The sequence below is a fragment of the Xiphias gladius genome, chromosome 18 (genome assembly GCF_016859285.1).
Source record: "Xiphias gladius isolate SHS-SW01 ecotype Sanya breed wild chromosome 18, ASM1685928v1, whole genome shotgun sequence".
Lineage (NCBI taxonomy): Eukaryota > Metazoa > Chordata > Actinopteri > Istiophoriformes > Xiphiidae > Xiphias > Xiphias gladius.
In genome coordinates, this window is record NC_053417.1 from 11,417,823 (window position 1) to 11,439,886 (window position 22,064).

The 22,064-nt window shown below is 39.5% G+C and overlaps 1 long non-coding RNA gene across 1 annotated transcript in view; it reads right to left on the minus strand.

The window, feature by feature from the left end:
• Positions 1–10,996, minus strand: part of LOC120804226 — a 54,078-nt gene extending 43,082 nt beyond the window's left edge. Inside the window, exon 1 of the long non-coding RNA XR_005709425.1 lies at positions 10,901–10,996. This is a non-coding gene — a long non-coding RNA (uncharacterized LOC120804226). The remainder of the gene's footprint in view (positions 1–10,900) is intronic.
• Between the last annotated feature and the right edge of the window lie 11,068 nt (positions 10,997–22,064).

Sequence of the window (22,064 nt, forward strand, 5' to 3'; positions counted from 1 at the left end):
GGCTTGAAACTGATTCTACAATTATTCAGTCATGTGCTTGGCCATGTCTGAGTAATGAAAGGTAAAAAGTCTGGGAGTTACTTAAAAGATTGTCTTTATCCTTGTTTTTTGTTTAGTAATACAATAGGTAATTAGCTTTAATAAGTAACATGTTAAGGACTTGCTGTGTTTTTTTATGTCAGGCAAAATAGATAAGTGGGGTGTGTTTTCAGACAAGAACATACTTGTAAAACTTTGAGATTCAGATTTTCATTATTGTGTGATAAATGATAGAGTGAATTTTAAAAAATGCCCATTTAACGATTTGAGTTGAAAACAGGTGATTTGAATTAGGGTTCTGAGACAGATTATGATCAAATTTAATTGGGCAGCCTTTACCTCAAGTTTTAAAAATCATCCGAATATCTGTTTAAGAACAAAAACAGCTAGCTCTATATTTAATAACTCAAAAAAAAATAAAGCGGCAGTCACTAACATCTTTTAAAGCTGCAACTTCATTTAATATTGGTAGTTAAATATCCAAGCCTCTTAGCATAGCAACACTTCGTCAGGCATAGTGAGAGTTTATGACCTTTGGAAAATTATACACAAATGCCCATAGGAGTCAGCCTTTAAAGTAGACAGAAGCAGACTGCACGCAATGAAACTGCATGCATATACTGTAAACCCTTCAGTTTGAGTTAAATGATGCTGAAAGCATAACATAGAGATTTTGGACTGTCAGTCTTTTACGGTGAAGGGTTTTCTCTAAAACATTTAGAGACTGTGAAAACAAACAGAAATTTCTAAACAATCAAGGCTTTTGCATGGCTGTGCCAACAAAAACCTAAACACAGGAGGGGCTGATGTGGCATTTCATACAAAAGTCCCGCACTCTGGATCGGCAAGACCAGGAATGAAGTGATGCCTTGTAAGACTCCATTCACAACATCTGTGGGGGTTTCAGACTCATCAACTAAAATAAGAGTGCTTGTATTATCTGATTTCTAATGTATTTCAGCTCAATGTATGTACATAGCTATATTTCTAACAAAATTTTGCAACATTAACTATGTATTTTATTAGCCAGTCCTGTAAGGCAATTTCACAAGAGAACCCAGAAAATCAAAACCCCTCTGCCCCATCAGACATTAAAACACCTGATGTATTTCTGCAAGTCCTTCACCACTCATTGAGACAACTTAATTTTTACTGTGAGGGGGTTTTCTTCAAAGTGGCCACGCATCACTGCACACGCTCACATTTTAGCTTTCCTGTTCTCCTCTTGAATTATCTTGTGTTGTGACCTGCTGAATTGTTCCAACTGCCTTAAATATTTCATGTTTCAGACAGGTATCATAACTAATTTCTTTCACATTTTCCATGTGTGACCTTTTTAATTTGACCTTCTCAATTTGGTAATACATTGTGAAACTATCTAAATACAAAAAAAATGGCATGTGTTCAATTTGTAAGACAGTCAGTAGGGGAACTGGGCATACCACAGACAGACAAGGCACGTACATTTGTATTGTTCACAATCCATCAATACCGATGCGCAACAGCTATGGTGACACAGTTTCAGGTCATCAGGCAAACACATTATGTCTGCAAAACACACTGGGGTTAACCTCTGTGTGTACATTGTTCAGCATTTCCAATGGTTGTCACATACACGAGTGCCATGACTGAAAAGTTGAAGTTCCCTAAATGAGTTAAATCTATACTGTTCAAATTGTTTAGACTGGAAGGGACGTGATGAGACGGGCATGGAAAACCTGATCCATTATGAATGCACCATCTCTGATTATGACTGATGTCACTATGAGACCAGCCTTCATATCTGTAAAAAGCTTTTACAATTTAGCATGCCATTTCCTCATGCTTTATACTAGTCTCATCTAATTGATTTTTAAAAATCACACAACAAAGTGAAACAGAAATGCTAATGAAAATAAATGAAAATACTAAGATTTAAAAAAATTGTAACAGCTATGAATATGAGGTCAATTATCTTTTTGTGTGTCTTCAGTGAAACAAATGCATGTTTCACTTCTCTGCCCCCTATGGCAACAGTACCCGGGAGCGTACAGAAGCGGGTTTGTGGCCAAAAGGCTGTTGATTTGCCCTTGAGCAAGCCACTGAACCCACTACTAATCCAGTCAAGCTATGCTCAGCAGCCACAACAGAATAGGACAGCGGTTGTCGTGGTAAACTCCCAAGTCAGAATGTACATTTGAAGGCGGGGCATCACTGCAAACAGAATGCTAGCGTAGCCAACTTCCCCTTGATGAACGAAGGTTAAAACAGAAAAAAAAGAGCACATAAGCTGGTAGTGATGCTATCATTAAATGTTAACCCTTGTGACATGGATCTGCTGTACTGTGACACACAGACATGACCCGGACACCCCAGACTTTGGCAAAAACATGCAGGAAAAGGAGTAGGTGGGAACATAACCCTAACTTCTATTTCACCTTTCCTCCCTATTTTGTCCAGACGTTTTGGGCCAAGCTGGTCTCTCACCCTCCCTGTCTCCCCAGTACTCTTGCTCTGGGCGCATCTAATTGAAGCGATCTTGGGGCTGAGAGAGTTCCGTTTCTTCTCTAATCCCTCCACTGGGGGAGGCTCACATGGTCTCAATTACCCCCACCCCACCCCAGAACACTGGGTCCCCTCACTCTGCTCACTCTATCCGTCTCACCGGGCTGCTCCTCTGCCAATGCACCGGCCTGGGCCCTTTTTCAGCAGTTTATGTTATTAAGCACACACTGCCGAGTTCCTGTCCTTCACAGGGGCCTGAAGATGTTATCTCCCCTGCCGCCGTATACAGTTACCTCCAAAATATTCCATAAATTAGATTGGGATTGGCAATTCAGAATACAGAGGTGGAGGCTGAGGTGGTCAGGGATTGGTTGGGGATGGGAGGGTGTGGGGGCGGTGGTGGGGGTGAGGATCAGCGAAGCTCAGAGTAAGTAATAGCATGGGACAATCTCTTTGTATTTACATTGGATGGAGAACCAATTGGAGGTATGTCACTGGCAAAGTGAAGGTGAACAGAGGAGAAGTGGAAGGCGCTTAAGGGCTTTGGGATAAGGAGGAGAGGAGACCCAAATCCAGTTCCTATTTGGATAGAGATTCTTTTGGAGGTGGAGTTGAATATCTAGTCTGAAAAGAGTTAGACTGGGCATTTATTGGGCTTGGGGGGGTTGTGTGCGGTGATACGCAAGAATCCCCCTCCTGTAATTAAACAAGGCTGTATTTGGAGAAGTGACTTTTCAAGCCCTGAACAGCTCTGTCAATCCCCAGAGCATGGAGAAAGGTCCTGAGCAGGGACATCCGTGGCCAATTAGATTAGGAGGAACCTGTGAGGTCTCCAAACAATGGGCTCTCAGAGGATCTGCAATAACACAAACATGGCCCCTGACACACAGCTCCAGCACTTCAAAAGAAACCATTAAGGGTTTTAGATGAAGCAGGTATAGACACATATTAACAATTACAAATTAATTACACTGACCCACTAATTGCAAATGTTCATGGGCATTTTGACACCAGACATAATTTGTAGTCTATTAAAGCTTATTACACAGGCAAAGCACTGAATTCCTGATTATTGATTGGGTTACAACCATCAAAATGCATACATAGCAGGCTTCAATTACTATCTAACCTCATAGCCTTCATCTCACACAAACGAATAATTTGCATGGCACCCCAAACCACAACTTAAAAAAAAAAAAACATCATCATGTAGTTACTTCTATTGATTATAGCCAAGCAGTTACCTAATGTGAGCTGAGGAGAAACAAAATAGGTTTGCGATATAGAGGAAGAGAAGCACAGTTCGAGACAGAGCAATAAAAATGAGACACTTTTTGGTCCTCATTCAGGTATAAGTGGGCATGCATTCAGCTAAGCTAAGAAAAGCAGATATGAGCCAGCATTAGAAGAAAGAGGTAAATGGGGGCACTGGGTCTGGGTCAAGGGTTCAGCCTTAACCTTGGGGAATGACTGATCCAAATTCTGTTACCGGCTTGACTCCATGCATGGCTAATGTGGCACACTGTCCCTTTAATTAGGGCTGACCTCCTAGGGAGCCAGTGATAGTCTAAAGCATTTCAAGATAGAGCGCCTGATGATCGGAGAAGGGTGGGGAATCAGTTAAAAAAATTAACTCCTACCAACTTGCTAATTACCAGAGTGCACATTCGGTAAGAGCTCTGTGCAGAAATAATAACATTTTAATGGACAGAGAAGACCGAAAAGAGAACACTGAAGAACACAGCTCCAGCCTGCACATAAGTTTTACAAAAGAAAAACACAACAATTGACAAGTTTTCCAATAATTTAGACATCTGCCATTAAGCAAACACAGTAGCTCTGGTAACAGTCAAACACTGAGGCTATTGAAGGAATAAAATATAAGCCTAAACATGCAAAGAAGCTGTAGTAAAATGTTTGGGAGGATTTTTTATTTATGTTTTTATTTTTCAAACTGCTTTTATTTTGCCCCCCCCTTGCTTGAAAGTACTATCAACAACTTAACTTTAGTTGACAGAGAAATTATCAGAAATTACGTAATGCTTTCTTAATTCTCTATCTGCTGACTTGATCTTGTTCCAGCCAATTGGGATTTACATCCCCAATATTCTATTGGCCATTGAGCTCACCTCTTCAATTTATGATAAGCATTTTTGCCCACAGATTCTCATAAAATATTGCTAATATAATGGTTATTCCATGCCTGATCGGCAATTATGTTTGACACATTTTATAAGTGTCTGTAAGCCATGGGCTATTTGGCAAGGAGACACATTTTAACATTCACACGTGCAATGTTATACTGGTAGATAATCTAACTATGTTAAGTGCACCTTTCATTAAACATCTGTTGAAGAAATTTTTAAAAATTATTCAGGAGCAAATGACATGTTCTGTTGTATTTAAAATGCGTCAGACCAAACTTGTTCCTTTGTTCTCTACCCTCACACACCCATCTCCTGCAGCATTTTTGTCAGGGACAATCTGTTCTTGATTTGAGTTTCCTGATACATATAAAATGCACATTGTTGAACGAGAGTTGTTGCATTGGAGTCAAAAAGGAGCCCCTGAGCCCCTGATGATAGGGCACCAACTCCTGATGTGGAGCTGCGGAGGCTGCCTGTGTTTGTCTGTCCTCCACTCTGGAACATGTGGTTTTAGTTACAGAATGTTTTACTGCTCAACAATGTTTCTGCCTTAGAGCTCAGCACACTGCATAAAGACTACTTTGTCCCCTGATGCCCACACGGGAAGAGTCTGCCTCAATACGCGCGCGCGCGCACACACACACACACACACACACACACACACACACACACACACACACACACACACACACACACAGGGTGATGATGACATCAGCAAGGCCACTACGCCCGTGTCGATAAAGGTACTATTTCACTCCTAGATGGTAACACTTTAATAGCGTATTGCCCCCGTACCTCTTCTTAAACAGCAAAGGTAAAAGTCAAAGCTAATATTTTCAATACTGTCCATTTCCACTGTGCTGATATTAAAGTTTGATTTTCTGCTTGCCTGCTGTCTCCTATCCACTGCAGTACCAGTGCCTGCTAAAATAGCACATGGCACTACCAAATCCCAGGCCTCTGTCAGACGGATAACTGGATAAAAGTAATAACCGACAGGCCACCATGCCATGTGCATGAGCTGAAACCAATAAAGATCAGACATACTGAGCAGTGCATTTAATAAACTTAACAATGAAACAAGAACTTAAAAAAAGGGGAATTACATTTGTGCATATGATAGTATATAAAACTTCAATATGAAACTGTAAATTACTGAATTGTAATAATGGGATCTCATCAGCCAATAATCATGCTTGGAACGATGTACAAAGTCAGGGGGTGACAAGTGAACACATTTAATGTCACTAACGCGATGTCACACATTAAGCTCTTTTCATTCACAGAGGTCTTTTACACCAAGAAAATGTGACTCTGATCTCATGGCCCTATCTGAAGGAGGCGATTAGCTTACCCTGGAGTGCAAAGTGAGAGGCTATGGGTGAGTTGGATGATGTCTGCCATGAAGTCACTGTGGTTGTCACTTGGCATACTTGAATCATGTTCTTGAGAACCAAAGTGGCGCTAAACACTGGTCATATGCATTGACAGAGTTGTTGCAGAGGGGGCCACTTAACAGCTTCTGCACTGTGCTACAGTATGTTTAAACTCCATTTCCCAGGAGCAAACCCACCGAGGCCGACAAGCCCTGACTAATACTGGTGTGGCACAGAGTAGCACATGCATATAAGGTTGGTTTCAGCTGTGCTTGAACTCGAAAAAGGTCCATGCATAGGCCAAACGTCTACCCTCACAGTCCATCACAGCATCCATCTCACACCCAAAACATTTTGTCCACACCCTGAGGTCAACAACATGTGGCATTCGGAAGCCTTCTAACCCTGGATACGTTAACAGATGGGTGAGGGTCAGAGCTGAGTCAGAGAGACCCATCCAGAAATTCTACAGAGTGCCAAAAACATCTCATCGCAGCACAAGAGAGGCTGAAAGGTTACATTTGTTCAACATTATTGCTTGTTGGGTTCAGCGCGTGCACCAGAAACCTCACACCTGCTGGTGTCCAAGGCTCAGCCAGCTATTGCTACGACACAGGCTGCTCATATCAAAGACAATCTGCTCAATGGCAATGCAGATTTTTTTCTATTTACTGACAAATCCATTTTCATGTTCGCACTGATAGCGTCACACATTCTGTACTGCATCTGTTTGAGGTAAACCAGACACTAATGTCATGAAAAATTAGGTTTGTGTAGTTGTGTTGAACTTAGCTTTCACAACTAACTGAAATTAGCTTAAAAGAAGGAACTTCATTTACATCACCGAAAACAATTAGGGGCATCTTCCAGTTATAAACCTAAACTGAGCCAGTTTGGTTATAAAATTAAATTTCATTCAGTAGCAACCTCCTGCCAAGCAAACAGCCTACTGTATCAGATGTTTTTGTGCGCATGTGTGTGTTGGTACAAGGATTTGTATTACATACAGTTTGTGACATCGTCAAATAATCCTTATTACCTTGATGCCTGAATGGAATGGGCAGGCAATAATAATTCCTATTATAAAAGTGTTCATCTCAACACATGTATTATCATTTTTAGTAATATGCAATGTTTTACAATATACATTATAACTGTGTTGTGTTCTGCTGTCAATATCTGCTTAGTCTATAACCCAGTTCAAATTTCTTAAGTCCCTCTTATTCCGATAATACAGTGGGGAAAGCATCCTTCTTACTGTGTGAAAGGGCTACAAAACAGTAATCTGTCGCCATCTTGTGGCGAAAGAAAACAATTTTCATACACACTGGAAAAGCTACCACTGAACCCCTGCCATTTTTCAGCAAAAGGAATCGTCAGGTGCCAAGAAGTCATTTTTGATGTTCATTATTTTAAGGAAAGAGACATATAACCATTTTCTGAGGAATATCCTATGTAGAATAAATTAAATACAATGTATCCTGTGCTTAATGTCATCAACAAACCAATCACAGTTTTATCTGTCTATTAAAACCCCTCTGACATCTGCCCAGCATAGAGAGGAGTTCCTTCCTGAATTTCCGCTTGGTGCAACGTAGAAATGCATAAAACCAGCTGACAACCTTTTTTCTGTAGCTCATATAATCTGTCACAGTTTTATGATAATATAATATATATGAAAATATAATTTTGGTACGTACCAGTACAAAACAGGCAAGAAAATACAGTAATCAAATAACCATTACAAATGACACAAAAAAAATGTGTCATATTGGGTTGGATGCTGTTTGTTATGTTAACTTCCTTTACACTATAGCCCTATTAGTTACATTTATCTTATGACCATTGCTTAACTTGCTCAGTGTACTGTGTCTATGTTGGGCACAGACGGGTGACAAATTAAAGGAAAAACGAACATAAAGTTTCCTGGTAAAGTGTTTGACCACCACGTGGTCAGAACAGCTTCTGCGCACCTTGGCATTGACTCTGCAAGTCTCTGGACTCTACTAGAGGGATGAACAGCATTATTCCCTTGTTTGGTGTTTTGAGGATGGTGGTAGAGAGAACTAAGTCAGTCTAAAATCTCCAATAGGTGTTCAACTGGGTTGAAATCGGGTGACTTTGAAGGCCATAGCATATGATTCATATCATTTTCATACTCATCAAACCATTCAGTGACCCCTTGTGCCCTATGGATGGGGTCTCTGTCATCCTGTTTCTCTGCTCATTTTTCAGTTTTTTTCCCTTTAATTTGTCACCCGTGTTCTTATGATTTCATAGTTTCACTCAACAGACCATTTTGTTTACCCCTCTAAATACCAGTCTTATGTCTTAACAACAATGGAGGCTCATTGCTGGCAAGTGGTTTAACAATAGGAGTGACATATTTCTTGTACTGTTGATCTTGCCCAAAAAGCATAAAGTCACTCGATAAATCACAATATCTATTCTGCTACAATAGAGTCTGTGAGCAGAGTAAGTGTTAACAACCAAAGTGAAAGCTTGTCATCTCAAGTAATACAATGGAAGTCATCTGAAAAAAAAAACAGGAATGCTCTTGGAAGAAAAATGAAAGAGAAGTTGCTTATTTAACATTGATGACTTGTTTTCCTGTGTTTCTAATGATAATTAACATGCAAATGAGCCCTGGGAGCAAAACACAGGCACAGTCGTTCTTGTTAATAATTACTTTGGAACATCATGGTTATAAATGAGATCTTTCCAGGTAAAAGAAAGGACAGTAATTGGGGTTGTGCCTAAAGAACCTGTAATATACAGACAGGTGACAAATTAAAGGAAAAACCTTTAACTTTTACCTTTATGAGACGTCACTTAATGGTTTAATGAGTATGAAAATGATGTGAATCATATGCTATGGCCTTCACAGTCACCAAATCTCAACCCAACAGAACACCTATGGGAGATTTTCTGCTTAGGTGTCAGAGAGCGCTCTCCCCCACAATCATCAAAACAGAGAATATGGGAATAATGGTGTTCTTCCCACCAGTAGAGTCAAGAGACTCTTGAAGCTGTTCTGGTGGCACATGATGGCCAAACACCTCACTAAGACCCTTTATGTTGGTTTTTTTCCTTTGATCTGCCACCCGTCTGTATACAAATCGTATTGGAAAGTGGGTATAATAATGGTTTCTGTTCATTTTTATGTATGTTTGTTCCAAGGGGAGGGTGGGCCATAGTGGGTAGAGAAAATAATCATAATTAAAAATATTGTTTTGGTTTGGAGTACCCATCCCATCCTGCATCTTAAAAAGCCATGTCCTCCTGAACTTCATAGTAAACAGTATTCACTGTCTGCTCTTCTATTTTGCAAACAAGAAACTGCTAAAAGGTCCAGCTCAGGACAGTACCGCAAGCCTATTTATTTGTTTATATCAAAGATAAAGGATAGATAATGGAACACACATAGCAGGGCATGTTAATTTTACCTTTCGCTAAAATAGTGTAAGCCACATCAAATGTTCTACATCTGTATACAGTAAATGTACAAAATATATATAATATTCTGGTTGGTTTTTTGGGGGGTTTTTTTTAAGTGTTTTAAATTTACTTACAGTATTTATTCATCTGTTCTTGTACTAAGCTAGCGTGACATGTGAATTACCCTTTGTGAGATCAATAAAGTTTATCTTATTTAATGATAATGTCCTATTCAAAACATGTGGATACTACTTAGATATGGGAAATTATACTGGAACGAAAAAAACAGAACATTGTTGCACTTAAGATTTGTTTAGAATGGACTGTCCTAGTTAACTATCGAATACAACCTCCATGTACCTGAATAATTGCTGACTTTCCTCTTTAAAAATGAAATAATCAGTGAAAGAATGAAGATTAACCGCTGAAGCACCTAAAAGTTAAAATAAAAAGTACAAATTTAATCATATCAATCTGAGGTGGTTTATATAGAATTGATGAGTATGATGGTGCTATCAAAAAAGTGTAGTGCCAACATATTTTCTGCTAAAATTGCATAATATAAACTTTAAAACCCACTTTTAACATGGAATCGAAAGCCCTCGATGAAAAAATTTCCTTACGGAGAGCCCTGGGATTTCATACTTACGTATGGATCTTTTGTAAGTATGAAATTAAATTCTTAAAATCTTTTGCTCATTAGTAATTGGTCTCGATAAAATAAAAAAAATTTTTTTAAAAAGGAAGTAAAAGTAAATCTTATGAATTAGCCCTTGAAGATAATATTAAGATCAACAAATATTGCTCTGATACTGTGAACCGAAGTAATAGACTGACAGCAACTGGTTCAACACCTTAAAAACACACTTGTTATAGAAGTTCTTTTTTTAAAGACAGAAATGCAGACTGTACTAGTTTTCCTATTTGCTATAATCTCCCAGCAAGTTTTACTCAAGTGAGGAGACTGTTCATGTAAAAAAACCCTGAATCAAGGTCTAGAGCTTTAACAGCCTCTTCTCTGACGTCATTACATAATTTAATTCAACAGGCGCTCTGGATGCACAAACCATCACAGCAAGAAAATGCCATTGCATTAAGCTGTTTAGTAGGACAATTAGAAGGCATGGATCCCTAGTGCTCATTTGTAACAGGTCAATGTGTCCCACCCCCAAAAATGCCACAAATAATATTTCATTGACATCCCCAGATTTTTTTTTTATTCATTCATGTATTTATTTTGCTTAACTCGTACAATACAACCCTCTATTAATTCTGTCTGTTATTACTGGGGTGACATCATGCGCACAAACTGTGCCTATATAGCCTGCAGCTGCTCCTCATCACAATTTAGGTATAGATACAGTGCAGACATTTCATAGGCTATGAACTATAATGTTATATTCATAATTTACTTACAAAAAGATGTTTTGGGACCTTGGGATCTTGGCTGAGTGCAGCAGTGGGAGCACGCTGGCTGTGCAATCCAGAGGAAATGGTGCAAAGTCATATTTAATCCGACCTGTTGCAAAGAAGTGAAAAAAGGAAATCCACCTCTAATGTTAGCTTGCACACTGTCATGCACACTGTGCCTCCAATAACTTTAACCTATCTACCTGTAGGTCTGTTAAACTGGATTGAACAACTAGAAAAGTTGTATTTTTAGGCATCTAACTTACATATTGGGGCTGCAACTAACTGTTATTTTTATTTTTATTTTTTACTCATGCTTATTATTTTGTTGATTAGTCGTTTAGTCCACTAAATAGTTAAAAATGCCCGTTATAATTTCGCACTGCCAAAGAGGTAGTCTTGAAATGTCTTGTCTGACCAGAGGTCCAAAACCCTATAATATTCCATTTACTGTCATGTACCACAAAGAATACCATCAAATCATTTCATTTGAAAGGGTGGAACCAGCAAATGTTTTGCTCTTAAAAAAAAACAAACAAAACGTAAAAGATCATTCTTCAAAATAGTTGCAGATTAATTTTCTGTGAATGACTAACTGATTAATCGGCTAACTGCTGATGATGATTTCAACCACAAGCAAGTCTTGCTTAACACATAGGAAAAATCTGTACAAAAGCAGGTAAAAAAGGAAATTGCTACAAAATTAGTGTTTTTGAGAGATACCACTTAAGTGGTGGCTTGTGTACTTCTGCCTACTTGATCAGTCTATGGACCCAGTTGGCATGTTAGAATATTGGACAACTGAAAAAATAAAAGCATCATAAGTTCCACATATTTAGCTGATGCAACTGTGTTAAATCTCATGAAAGCCAATGTCCGTGTAGCTAATGCTAAACAGACAGCTGAAGTCACAGCCCTCCTAAGCTAGCTTCTGTTGCTTTAGCCTAACAATTTACTTTTGACAGTTTCTGAAAAACCTAGACATGCAACTGCGGTTTTCTGTCCATATCCTAAGCTATACTGGTATCTATACTATCGAGTGAAATTTAAGCACATTGCAATTTCACCAAAGATCAGATCATGGATAATGTTTGCATTAAAAGTGCCAACATGTAAGCTTCTCCTAGTTACTGTTCAAACGAAGCCTGTATTACAAACATTTGGTGATAATGAAGTTGCTTAAAGGACGAACACTGAATTAAATAACCTACCGGGGGGGGGGGGGGGTAAAGTTCTCAGCGATAGTTTCAGATATTTCCACGAAGACAGGTGCGTAGAAAGTAACAAAAAAAAAAAAAATCCAAGATGGCGGATCATTTCTTCCTCGCTAACAGGCCGACTAAGGTGCATTACTGGAGAAGCGAAAGGCTATGCAGCAATTTTTCCATAGTGGACTAGGCCGAAATTGCAAGTCGTTTTATTCTACAAAAACTTTTTCCCATACACGATGTGCAGAAGAAACAGGAAAAAGAAAAAAAAAAGAAAAAGAAAAAAAACTTTAATGAGCGCCACACAAATTCAGAAACTACTTTGTATTAATACATATTGAGTGATAATACAACTTTTTTCCTGTAAAATGAAGGGGAAAAAAACTGATTACTCTACATAGATTTATTTTTGTGAGCAGATATGTATTATGAACATTCTGTTTCTAAAGTCCAAGTGTGGTAAAGTAAAGAAAAAAAAAAAATCTCTTAAAATATTTATGGAATGTTAAATGGATACATCTGCACAAAAATGAAAAATGTCGCAGAAACACCTTAAAACGACCTGATTTAAATTAAGACTGTTGTTTTCATGCATTATTCTTTGGTAAATTCATAGGATTATCCAATCCATCCACAAAAACCTCCCATCAAGGAGTTGACAAGCAAGTTTCAAAATATAACTTTCAAGTCTCAAGCAGATACAAGTCAAATCATTGCTCAGGTCAAGCAAGTCACAAGTCATGTCACCATGAAAGAAAGGCTTAAAAACAAGAGAGAAATGGCAAGCCATGCCATGCTAGTTACTTAGTTTGTCTCTACAACTAGGGATGGGTGTGGTTAGGATTTCAGCAATACCAATACCACTGTTGATACTGCTTATCAGTACCACTACCCTTTTGAGTATAAAATACATGTTTAAAAAAAGATCAGTAATACTTTTATATTGATTCGGGCAAAACATATACTTAGCAAGATAGTTTTTGATAAATTGAAATAGGTTGTTTTGTAAGATAAAACATGATGATCGGACCAACTAGTATAGATACTGTAAATGTCTGGCAGCTGTTTATACATGAGAAATTTCTGTTTCTGTTGGTCTTCAGTACCTTAGTGGGAATAATCACTGACTGTCCACCAATCACTAGTTACTGCTCAGTTTGTGAGCTGCAGGTATGTTTTGTTTTGTTTTTGTTCAACCTCCCTCCCAATAATGTAGACTGCTCTGGCTACATTAGGTCGAACTACTGGCATTTTAAAATCACATGTTACATTAAAGCAGACATATGATGGCATATAATATTGGTATGCTAGTTCATTTATAAGCATTGTTATTTCCCTTTAATTAGGCCTTCCATTGACAGTTTTCAACATACAGGATAGTGAGTGATGTTAAAATACAGAGTTTGAATTCTAACACAATCACAGTTAATTCTTAAAGCAGTGGCTGAACATTTTACATAAGAAAAATGTTGTCAAGATGAATATAAGGACTTGAGAGGACAGCTGACTCCTGTAGGTATCTGTAGACCAGGAAGCTGACCTCATCACTTTACTCCTGTTAGACCACGAGGTCAGAATGCACACACCTTGCCTAAAAAACAGAGAGAGAGAGATTCATCAGTGAAGGGAAATACTCACCGTTAAAAGTGCTGCACAATGAAGATGACACGTAGACACAATAAATGTGACCACAGTACAATAAAGACAAGAATCTTTGTGAACATCAGAGCTTTAGCAGTTTTCATCATCCCAAAATGTAGACTTTTTCAAACAGCTGCTGTAGTTTAAGATTGACTAAATAGGTTAGGTTGGATCACAAACACACTGCTAATCTTGACTTTTTCCTGCCATTGTCTTACATATCTTAAATCTTCTGCTTTTCCGTTTGTATCTGAAAGTGGAAGATTTGCAGTTATTCCTGAAGCTTCTTTCCTTTCACGGCATTTGCTCAAAGCCAGGGACAATAGCTGTTCCATGACTGTATGACTTATTAGCTTTGGCGATTTGAAACACCGTAAATGACACACACAGTGTCAGGTCTTTGCTGTTGCTTGTCATCTTGATTAGTTTTGTCTCCCTGATTGCTCTGCAGCGAATCAGCATGTCACTACCCAGAGTTTAAAACCCGCTGGCTGAGCAGCCGCCGCAGTACGGCAGCAGAAGAGGAAGAAGTCAAAAGACAGAAGGAAAAAAGAATTAAAAAGAGGATGTGAGTGTTGTTGTGCGGCTGGGATGTTGTTAGTTGTTAATTCCTGATTCTCCATTCAGGCAATACCTAACATGCTTTATTATGAAAATGAAAAATTAATCATCAATCCCCCCAACAATCCACAGCATTCACAGAGGAGGTTTAAGTGCACTGTCTTTTAGAGTTTAAGAGATATACTTACAGTAGTAGTAGTATTTAAGATTTTTTTCTTCTTCTTTTTTAAATAATATGAATATTTCCTTCTCCTTCCTCTGTCTTCTTGTCTCTTTCTGACCTCTTTTTATCTTTATTTAAAGTATTTATAATATATATAATGGACATGGAATAATATAAACATGGAATAATTTTATATTACTTTATTTTCTAACATTGACATACCCTGACAACCCCTGTTTAATAAGTTATAGTACATGTAATGATATATATTATATATTATTTTATTTTATTTTTGTTTACAGAAGACAGAAATGGGAATGGAATTTTATTCATTATGATCCTTTGTTATCATCCATCCATATCCAGTCTTGTGTTATATAATTTTAATTTTTTATTTTTATATCTTTTTATTTATTTGTAATACTATTAAGGTAACAAGTAAGTATTTAGTTGTGGCCTAAATTGTGCATCAGATGAAAAACATGCACTCAGTTAGCAGTTTATTAGCCAAACTAATGCAATCTAATACAATGTTATAACCTTCATGGAGTTTACAGAGTTTTGTTTTGTTGATACAGTTTTGGAACTGCGTTAATTCAATTGAATGGACATTTTTGTGGTTATAGTTTGTGGTGATGTTGAACTGTAATGTGTTATACTGAGAGTTTGTAATATCAAGTCACTCTCATGGAAATAAATGGGGCGCAGAGAGGAACGGTATGAGCATCAATTCAAGTTTATCAAACATAAAACATAAAACATATTGCACAACTGTACACCATGTTTTACTCACCAAACATTTCCTTAAATCAAATGTTTGGTTTTTGGCTTTCCTGCTAGCCACAGTAGTGCTTTCAGGTAATAGCAAGATGGATCGTTATTTTGTGGAGAGGCCTTAAAAACAAAACAGCCGTAGATATATGGTAAATCTGTAGTTTAGTGTGTTAGCATTCCAACATTTTACAGACTCTGTGTTAGTTTTGCAGGTATTTCATCTTAAACCAAATCACTGGACAAATGGAAAATTCTACCTGATGATGGCGCCACAGGAGCATTCGGGGATTTTCATAACAATTCGTTTACTAGCTATCAAGACATCTAGATCAATGTCAATGTGTTGGTGGCACTAGATGGAAAGTCAGGAGATCACCAAAGTCATTAGGATACATCATCTTGAATGTCTGTACAAAATGTAATGGCAACTTATGGAATTTTTGTCCAACTATTTCACTCTGAACCAAAACGGTGGACTGATTAACCAATTTACGGACCATCCAACCAACGATACAATTTCGACATAAGGGCAATGCCACTAGCATGGCTAAAAACCGCACAACTATTGAATTTTAAGGACAATTGCACAGTCACAAATCACAACTGAGAGTTTATAAAGATGTGCTCCCCCAATTTTTTATGTCAAAGACAAGTTTCTACTAATGATGAGTACAGCCTAGCCTGTGAAAAATTGTATAATGTTTCTTTGGCTCTGGAAGAGCTTTGACAAGTCTGAGAAAATAACTGGGACAGCTTGGCAAATACAAATTTTTAACAAAGTGGGGAGTTGTATTATGGGAAATGTAGTATCAAGTGTTTTTGGAGCTTGACCTATGCTAGGGAGCGAAAGTCAGGATATCTCAGCCTCTGCTGCTTTGAGCTTTCTCTGACACATTGAGCAGTCTAGAATCAGAGTGTTGATGTAATTCTGGAAGTTATGGAATAAACGATGGAATAGTTTCATCACAGTTCTCCTGTCTGGTGGCATCACTTTACCAAACACCTCTACAAGAGACACACCCAGGTCAGACCAACCTGCATAATTGCACGAGAACGCAATGTCTCAACAAAAAAGTCAACTCCAGGACGAAATGGACATCGTCAGGAGCATCAGGAAACTGACCCCTGAGGAGAGAAGGAAAGCCCTGAGAAAAGAAATGTTTAGAGAGTTGAGGGCAATGGAGATGGAGCGCAGAGAAAGAGCCGACCTAGAAGAGCTTCAGAGGTGCGGGAGAGAAAATGAGGAAAGCGCTAAAGAGACTGAAAGCCTGAAGCTGCAGAAAGAAAGGGCTGAGGAGGAGAGGAGGGCAAATAAGAAAAAGGCCCTGGACATAGAAAAACAAGACCAGCTGAAGGAAGACAGGCTTCAGTGGAAGAAGGTGATGCAGGTAGAGGAGGAGCCCATCACAAGGTCCAGATCCCCTATCGGTGATCTGAAGAGGGAGCAGCAGGGGAGGCACGAGGAAGCTGAGCTTTGCCTTGTGCCAAGAGTGCAGGACAAAGCCGGCTCAAAGTACCTGACCGCTGAGGTGAAGAGACAGGAGCAGAGTAGGAGAAATACTCTGATTGACAATTGGGTTGGAGAGCAGACAACAGAGCCTCAGACTGTCCAGGAGGAGCTCCACCCAACCGACTTCACCCACCGCCCCGCTGCTGAAAATGCAAGCCTCAAGTCCGAAAGTATGTATCTCATTTGTATCCACTTGTATCAAACTGCATTTTTCCCTTATTTAATGCTACATATTTCCCCATGCTCCTCACCTTTATTTCTTTGAAAAAGCAGCAACATCAAAATCCTCCAAGCTCCTGCACTGGCTGCAGAAGAAACTGGAGTCTGGACTCCACCTGCATAAGAAGCAGGATCAGATGGAGAAGATGAGGGAGGCCTCCAGGCTCAGAGAGCACTACAGAAAGATGGGGGCCTGCAAGGAGAGACACTGGAGCCGTTTGTCTGAGCAGATTGACGGTTACCACATGTCCAGAAACAGCATCCTGAAAAAATCCATCTTCTGAATGGAACTGATCCTGCTCATCACCCACTGCTAAAACTATCACTGTTAGCCTTATTATTAGTCTTGTGCATTGTGAATTTGTCTTGTACTATGTTCTTTCCTCCTACCCCCCCACCCCCCTTTCTTTCTCTCCTCTTCGCTTCACCCCACCCCCTCCCTCCCTGCTTTCCTCTTTCTTACCCCCCCTTCCTCTTTCTTACCCTCCTCCCCTCCCCCCTTTCCTCTTTCTTCCCTCTCCCTCCCCCCTTTCCTCTTTCTTACCCCCCCTCCCCTTTCCTCTTTCTTACCCCCTCTCCACTTCTTTCAAACCAACCGGTCGAGGCAGACGGCCGCCCACCATGAGCCTGGTTCTGCTCAAGGATTCTACCGATGAAAAGGGAGTTTTTCCTTGCTACTGTGGCCGAGTGCTTCATCATGTGGGAATGTTGGTTCTCTGTAAATAAAGAGAGTATGGTCTAGACCTACTTTTTGAACAGTGCCCTGAGATTCTTGAACTTCTGTGATGATATGAAGTCATATAATAAAACTGTGCTGCACTGAAAACATTTGAGTTGTACTTGTTAATAAATAGCTCAGATGTGGTTAAGTCCACAAAAGTGATGGTCATGTCACGTATTTTACAGATGAGTGATATTGTGTGCTGATAAAACAGCATCAAGAATGCTGACTGTGAAAACGTTATTTAGAAAAAGACAAAACACCTTCTTGAACAGAGCGGGGTATTCAAAGATGATAAGAAAGAGTTTAAAGTGAACAAAGTGCCTTGTCAATGCCTTGCTCAGTGCACATTTCCTCAACTCTGACTGGTAAACGTGTGTTGCCTCCGACATGTGGAACTGGAAGCAGACTTCTCTGTCAGGGAAGTAAAATTCAAACGTTTCAAGCTGTGCAGGTCATACAGTGATGGACAGGTGTTAAAACTGGCCTCCAGCATGTCACCGAGCAGGGTCAAACTTATTTTGCAGGTCACAGCCGAGCCTCAACTAAGTGTATCCCTGAAACAGCGAAAGGCTATGCAGCAATTTTTCCATAGTGGACACAGTTGAAATTGCAAGTCGTCCCATGATATGTGATATAATTTCACATATTTGCAGTTAAAACTTTTCTATTTGCTTTAGGCTACTTGAGTATTCCAAAATAAAGCTTTTAAATAAAACTAATAAATAATTTAGTTGTGTCCTCAGTGACTTCAGAGGACGATGACATAGTGCATTTATACATCCCCGCAACACAAATGCCGGAAAACAGTGGGCCCCAATCAAAGTTAACTTCCAACACATATGAGTTGTTTATCATCAGCTGCCTCTATAAAACCAGCAACTCCAAAAGACATGACACGGGACTGTGCCTCATGTAGGTAAGACAATTCATCCTCGGCAGCAGCATTGGGGTCTTAGAGGTAGACATTTCGGCTGCGCAGAAAATAAGGATAAAGGCATGTTAAGGGTGGCATACGAGAAACGGACTCCGGTTTCTGGTAGCTTTCAGTGTGGTTACACACAGTGGTATCATTACCGGGAACAATGTCCAGGGAGAAAGATACGCACCAGCATACAGCGAAAACAAGGACAACAAAGTTGAGAAAAGACAAAGAAACGACAAAAAAAAAAGGAGGAGGGGGACCCGTCTCCATATAGATATTTAATTATGCAATATAGGTCATGTTTCTGAGGCTATAAACAAGGAAACAAGTGGTGCATTTATTTCAAGGAGCGCTAAAAAAATGAATTGGTTAATGCAATAAGTTAGCCTATATACATACAGTAGGTGGTTATAATATGTGCAAGTACACGGGTCTATGTACAGTATAGACAGTCTGCTTGTACTGATATTTGACAGGTGATGGATGATGTGTACATGTTATTTCACAATGTGAGTTTGACACTAATATCAAGGTGACTTGTAGGTACAGTGGATGTGGGAACTCACTCCCTCATTGTTAGAAATACGGGGCTTCAAAGGGTTTCTGAGTAGGAGCTGGAAGAAGATTACCAAATGCTAATCACAATCATTGTAGCTGTGATCGATTTATTCTAACTATTACGTTATCGTCGGTATGTAGACGATTTAGTAACGCGACACTACAGACTCCGATACAGCAGGTGGCGCTAAGCATCTTTCAAGTTGACACGAAGTTGTTGTGCCGTTAAATGCTCCAATCGGACTGGTGATGGTTGGAACATGTTCGGTATCCCGAGAGGGAGGCGTCCCTCTCAGCGGCGGAGGAGAAAGCTGTGGCAGCTGGAGGCAATAAGAAGACCGGATTGGAGTCCCGTTGGATCCAAGAGAGACCAGAGCTTGTGCGGTGCACATTTCGTCAAGCGTTTACCAGCTCATACGGCATGGCGTGACTTCGCCCTCATGAATCTTCGCGATTCCTCTAATCCAGTCGGAACATCTGCCAACACTGTTGGACATCAGCAATGCCTGGTTATGATAAGTGTCCTTAGGGTTTAGGTGACATTGGACACATAAGGAGCCGGATCAGTCCATGTTCGGGTTGTCAGACGGTTGGCAGGATGGAGACCAAGCCTCCCGTGAAGCCTCCTGACCATCGACAATTAAAGAAAAGAAAAAAGCAATATTTTCACTGATCTCTGATGATTTCAAGCCACGCAGATAGTTTTGCCGATGTTCTTGAGTTTCTGCAGTTTGTTTTGCTCACATAATTGAAAAGCCCATTTGGAAAAATCGAACAGCAAAATGCTGTTACTTTGGATAACCCACAGTGCCACAGTGGGCAGTTTTTACTGGAACTGCGTTTTGCTTTCATAACTCAGAAATATTTCCTTAGAAAACGGTTAGGAGGTTTGATTATTCAGAGTAGAAGATACTTTAACTGGATCTGAGAAGAGATGTCATCGTTAAAATTTCATTTTTCTGAGACGTAAGCACCACTGATGAAATGCCATTGTATAAGGCTGGAGGCAGAAATCTCAGAGGCAGATATCTGAGGACACATAGAATCAAAACTCTCTACAGAGACAGCTGATACTGATACCACTGAGTGAGAAAAAAAAGGGGGTTTTGTTTGTGTTTTTTTTTTTGGTTGAACTGTCCCTCCGACATAATTGTTAATTCCAGAAAGTACACATGATTTCGCTTTTGGATTATGGATACAATCCTGTATCACAGTATATGTCAGTCTATGTTTTTAGTCAATATATATCAATATGTATTGTGACAGTCTGGAAAATCAGTTGAGAAACTGTTCATGTCTGTTTTCAGCTTATCCAGTAAATGAAATATTGGACAAATCAAGGTACTCCATCATTGATCCAACATTAACACAAAGCAGTCCTGCTTGGTCTGGGAGGAAACAAACAGCTGAAGCAGCAACTAGGGAGATCAAACCTCAGATTCCATTCAAATAAGGATGAAGACTCTAAAAGTTCAACTCTTTACTGGACTGCTGTCATCGCAAGTTTCCATTTAGCTGTTGGGTATCATTAAAAGAGGTGCGGTAGTCCTAAGGGGTGAGTTGAGTTAGGAAGACCGCCTGCTTTTGGTTCTCATGAAAGTCAAACATGGATTCACCAACAGATACATTGCTGAGAAATTTGGAGTATCACTCTTGGTCGCCTCAAAGATCATTAGAGAGTGGATACCTGTGTTGTCTTCTCTACTGCGTCCTCTTATATTTCCTACCAAGCAGGGAAACTGCCAGAGCTATTTGCCAAGGTGTTTTAAACCCAGGATTTATGGACTGATGTCGGTGCGTCATTCACTGCACTGAAGTCTCCGTAGAGAGAACCTCAATCTTAGTAGCACGAGCTCAAACCTGGTCACAACACGTAAAGAAAAAACACTATTAAGTATCTAATTGGAATAACACCAGCAGGGGCTGTTTGTTTCTTATCAGATGGATTTGGAGGCCGTGCCTCCGACCAGATTATGACACCGGATTCGGGAAAGCTCAAACATGGCGATGTGGTTCTTGCCGAGAGGAAGTTTCTTGTTTAAGATGAATTGGCGGATATCGGAGCAACATCAAAAATCCCACCTTTGACAAAAGAAAAGTCTCAGCCGCCCGATTCCTGCTCCACCTCTGTCGGCTGTCAAGTGTCCGCATTCACATGCAGCGAGTGATTAGTCACTTTAAAACATTTCCGATACTACACACCATGACACCAGGTCGATCTCCTGGATGACTTTGTAAAGGTGTGTTCAGGTCTCACCTGTATTTGAGTGACTGTAAAAGAAAAAAATGGAGGACATAAAATATTAACAGGAAGAGAAGAGGAAAAAAGAGGAAAGTGCGCACAGAGCTTTATGTTTGTGTGCATTGTCTTTTCACATGTGAAGTACTTTACTCTTTCTTGTCCATTAGGTTGTGTTTTTGCACATATTCCACTGGACTGTGGGGCTGTTGTAGAGATTTGTGTTTATATTAAACGTTCCTCTAGACAATACAATAATATGACGAATAACTGTAAAATGATGCAGTGGAAATTATGCCAAAATAAGTTTTTGTTTGTTTACTTTCAGTCCTCAATATTTCTGTCATATGAAACAAATGTATTATTTGGATTTGTTAAAGGCATTAACGATGACAAGAGGCTCTTTGCACCAGATTTCTTTTCTTTGTGGAATCCAATAACATGTTTAATATTTACAGCAGTCAGGGAGCCTTTTCATTTGCCAAAGTGAGACCTTTTGCATAACGCACTGAAGGAACACATGACGGAGATGATCCACGACTTCAACTTTTTGCTGAAAATCATCCTGCTTGAGTGTTCACATGTAAACACGTTACATTGACATTCTTAGTAAATGAGGTTTAGAGGATGAGTATTTTGCGACACTTTTCA